We start from the raw sequence: 4,840 nt of genomic DNA, 5'->3' as shown, positions 1-4,840 counted from the left end.
TTGAAACATTGGGTCAAGGCGACCCATACCCATTTGGTTTCCTGCAGTAAAAAACAGGGCTGTTAAGGGTAAATTGGGGAATATAGGTAGGGGAATCTTTTATAACTGCCTAAGGAAGCTTCTAGGAAGCTGGGGGTGGGGACTAAGCTGAACTTCTGATTTTAACACTAGGGACACAATAGCAAAAATGAGAACTAAAAAAAGGGTAAAAAAGCAAACTCTGAAAATTCTTTTGCTGCCCTAATTCCCTTGTATAAAAGCTCCATTAGCTGAATTCTTTAGAGATCAGACTGGAAGTGTAACGACCCGACCGGTCGCTTTTAGAATTCACGCCTCGATCCCCTATTAACTGCTTCCTCTAAGTTCATTTCTGCTATTTTGGTTTGCTGGGACGTTCGGTGTTGAGTTTCGGAGAGTTTTGGGGCACTTAGTCCCTAAATGAGAGCTTAAGTGTTGAAAAGTGGTCCGTAGTCAGAACTGTGTGAAGACGGCCTCAGAATGGAAATCCGATGGTTCTATTAGCTCCGTTAGCTGATTTCGGGGTTGGGTGCGTGTTCGGAATGTATTTTGGAGGTTCCTAGCTAATTTAGGCTTGAAATGCCGATGTTTGAATTTTTGAAGTTTTCGGTCCGATAGTGAGTTTTTGATCCGAGGGCCGGAATGGAATTCTGGAAGTTGCAGTGCTCCGTCATGCCATTTGGGACGTGTGTGCAAAATTTCAGGTCATTCGGAAAGCATTATTCTACCTCTCGCGTGATTAATTGGTCTTAATTGGAAAGAAGTTAGATATCCCATGTTTAGTTGAAATTTCCTTAATTGTAATTATTTGATTCATGTTAACTTCCTTGTTGTTGAACTTAGTGATATGGAATTGTTGTTTCATATTATTTCTCCCTTGTTGAGTTGTTCTTATTGCGCGTAGTATTTTTCTGTCACGGTCATTCCTTGTGAGTTAGTTGTACCGTCTTTTGGTGAACGGAATTTCTTGAGTTGATCCTCTTGCTTTGTTCCTGCATATATTGTCTTTTGTTGTGTTGCATTGATATCGTGATGCACGAGGTTTCTGCCGTGCGATTGTTGATATTGTGATGCACGAGGTTTCTGCCGTGCGATTGTTGATACTGTGATGCACGAGGTTTCTGCCGTGCGACTGTTGGTACTGAGATGCACGAGGTCTCTGTCGTGCAGTTGTTGTTGAAGGGTTGCACGAGGTCTTTGCCGTGCTATTGTTGCTATTGATGTCTTGCACATGCGGCGTAATAGGGCGGGATATGTTATATGCTTATATGTGGGTTGCGCATGTGTCGAAATAAGGTGGGAACATTGTGATGCACGTGTGGCGAAATAAGGCGGTGCTTATTATGTTATTAATTACACACGTGGCGTAACAAGGTGGGCTATGTCAGGGGTTGATTGTAAAGAATTGTGACGACCTGTGGAGGAATTCCTATTTGTTTTATATTGTGATTGTGGGTTGCTTACCTGTATGAGCGTTACCGCTTGGAAGTTGTGAGGAAACATTCGTACATGCGGTACGTTCCCCTTTTTATGTTTTCTAATTGGTAGAATTCTTGTTAAAAACACTTGCGCAAGCATACACGTAGCCGAACACTCCTAATAGAGATGAATTCCTCCTGATTTTTGCTAAGGGTGGAGGTACGCCCTCGTTATCCACTCTATTTGGGAGAGTGGCCCTAGTTAGCTAGTTAGTTGTCAGCATGACCATGAGATTGATGGGGCACAGGATGCCAATTGTTAGATTTTCAGATACCGGGTCTTCGCGAGTTGTTGTTTGTCCGAGACTTGGTGAAATTGTGGAAAGAGTTGAGTAAGACCTTTGTGAACATCATTGTAGGATATGAGTTATTGACTTGTTTTCCCCCTTGCTGTGTTGTGATCTTAGGATTTGGATTTGTGATTCTGCCGTCATTTCGTATCATCATTTATTATATCCTCGTTGTTACTACTTGTATTTTTCCTTATTGTGAATTGTAGCATTTTTGGTCATTCATGCAGTCTTTACATAGTTATATGTCGTTTCCATTATTCCTATGATTATACTATTTATTGACCGGTAGGTGCCTCGACTGTTCCTCGTCACTACTCCACCGAGGTTAGTCTTGATACTTACTGGGCACCGCCGTGGTGTGCTCATGCTACTCTTCTGCACATTTTTGTTGTGCAGATACAGGTACTTCCGCTCAGTTCTGTCAGTCTTGGAAGGAGGCGAACCGGTAGAGACTTCAAGGTATATCTGCTACGTCCGCAGACCGAGGAGTCCCTTTCCAGCTTTTTGTAATAAGTACAGGTTTTCTAGTATTTCTCATTTGTATAGATATTCCTGAGTCAGAGCCTCTTATGTATCCTCTTAGCTTGTGATTTGTGAGTTTCCGGGTTTTGGGAATGTTTTTAGCTTCGAGAATTGTTGTGGTATGTGCCCGGCAGCACCTTAAACACCGTTTTATTTTTCTAGTTAGGTTTATTTACTTTCTTCCGCAATTATGGTTTATCTTCCGCATTGTTAGGCTTACCTAGTCGTAGGTACTAGGTGCCGTCACGACATGTTCACGGAGGGCGAACTGGGGTTGTGACAAGTTGGTATCAGAGCTCTAGGTTCATAGGAGTCACAGATCACAAGCCGGTTTATTAGAGTCTCGTGGATCGGTGCGGAGACGTCTGTACTTATCTGCGAGAGGCTATGTAACCGTTAGGAAAATTCCACTTCGTTTGATTTCCCTGTCGTGCGAGATTTTTGACATCCACAATCCTAAACCTCTGTCTTCTACTCTCTCACAGATGGTGAGGACACGTACTACCCGAGGTGATCAGGCACCTGCGCCCCCTGCTGCAGCCGTCGGAGGTCGGGGCCGGGGTAGAGTTCGAGGACGCGCACGTGGTGCAGCGAGAGCACCTGCACGAGCTGCCGCCGAGGTACCACCAGCAGATCCAGCCGGAGTCCAGGCACCTGACACGCCTACTGCCACTACTACTCCAGCCCTTCAGGAGACTTTGGCACAGTTCATGAGTATGTACACCACCTTGGCTCAGGCAGGGTGTCTTCTCATTGCTGCAGCCACATCCAAGGCCGGGGGAGGAGCACAGACTCCCGCCGTCCGCACTCCTGAGCAGCGAGTACAGGTTGTGCAGGCTCCCGAGATTATTCCGGTACCGCCTGCAGCGCCAGTTCAGCCCGAGGGCATGGCAGCGACTTCCGAGCAGGAGCAGATGAGACTAGAGAGGTTCAAGAAGTATGATCCTCCGGTGTTCAGTGGATTAGCATCAGACGATGCCTTGGGGTTTCTTGATGAGTGTTACCGTATTATCCGTACTATGGGTATCTCTGGATCGAGCGGGGTTTCTTTCACTACCTTTCAGCTTCGAGGAGCCGCCTATGATTGGTGGCGCACCTATGAGTTAGACAGCCCAGACGAGGCAGCTTCACTGACTTGGACCCAGTTTTTAGATATGTTTCTGAGAGAGTTTGTTCCTCAGAGCCTCAGGGATGCATGGCGCGCGGAGTTTGAGCATTTGCGTCAGGGTGCTATGACCGTCTCGGAGTATACTGTCTGTTATACCGGTTTGGCTAGACATGCCTCAACCTTGGTTTCTACTGTTCACGAGAAGGTTCGCCAGTTCATTGAGGGGCTTATTCCTAGCATCATGTCCAGCATGGCCCGTGAGTTGGAGATGGATATTCCGTATCAGCAGGTGGTGAACATTGCTAGGAGGATAGAGGGTATGCATGCTAGAGAGAGAGGGCAGGCAGGGTCATGAGAGAGAGAGCAGACGAGATCAGGAGAGAGAGTTTGAGGAGGCGAGGAGTCCTCGTAGACCGAGGAGATATACTGGTCCTTATTTTGGAGGCAGGGTGCATCATGGTAGAGGTTTTGCAGGTCAGCCAGTTCAGTTCGCGTTTCAGGCTTGCATGGTGACTCAGGTGTTCATGGGTCTCGGAGTACCCGTATCGCACAGTTCCCACTGCCTCGTCAGCAGAGAGGGTGCTTTGAGTGTGGAGATTCTAGCCACATGGTGAGAGATTTTCCCAGACTTCGGACCGATGTGTCACAGCGAGGTATTCAGGCCGGTAGAGAGCGCCCAAGAGGGGGAGGCCCGGCTCGTTGATGGGTTTCATATAGTAGGTTTGAGGCCGGTGCGCCAGCTAATGTCACTCAGGTACGAATTCAGTTTGTTATAGAGGGGCATTATTTGTAGTTCTTCACAGTTCTGCTTATTGGAGCGAGTCTCCTTGTTTGTTGTTCTATTTATGGGAGCGTTTCATGATTTGTACTTTGTTACGTGATTATTCTGTTGGGAGGTTCTATGAGTGATAGCCGTGTCTATCGTCCGTTTCTAGCTGTTGTCGAGAGTTATGAGGCTAGCAGTAAATTCATGTTGCCTGTTCCGGTAGGTTTGATGTGGTCTCTAAGTATTCTTGGTTACGAGCTGTGATTTTTATGCTCCACTGGTGTGGGAGCCAGCCTGTGTTGTAATTTGTAGATGGAATTGATCTAGTGAGAGTCTCTGGATGGGTCGATGGGTGCCCTACTTGTGATTCAGTAATGAGGGCGGGACCCTCATGATTTCAGGTGTTTTGATATGTTGACACCGGGCTGTGTACTGCGGTGAGAGTTATATCAGTATAAGATCCTTGTGAGTCTTTTATATGCTTTCATTCTTTCTTGTTAGTTGTTTTTGTCGATTTGTGTTTTAGAAGAATTTGTGCTAGTTTGATTTGCTTGTTAGTTCCCTTATGTGTTTCCTCTCTCATATTCAGTCATTTCCATTCTATGCTTCTTGAGTTTTAGCTTGTGGGGTGTGTACCCGTTGGTGTTGGCTAAGA

This window comes from Nicotiana attenuata, unplaced genomic scaffold (assembly GCF_001879085.1).
Source record: "Nicotiana attenuata strain UT unplaced genomic scaffold, NIATTr2, whole genome shotgun sequence".
In the NCBI taxonomy this organism is placed as follows: Eukaryota; Viridiplantae; Streptophyta; class Magnoliopsida; order Solanales; family Solanaceae; genus Nicotiana; species Nicotiana attenuata.
This window is presented reverse-complemented; position numbering follows the sequence as displayed.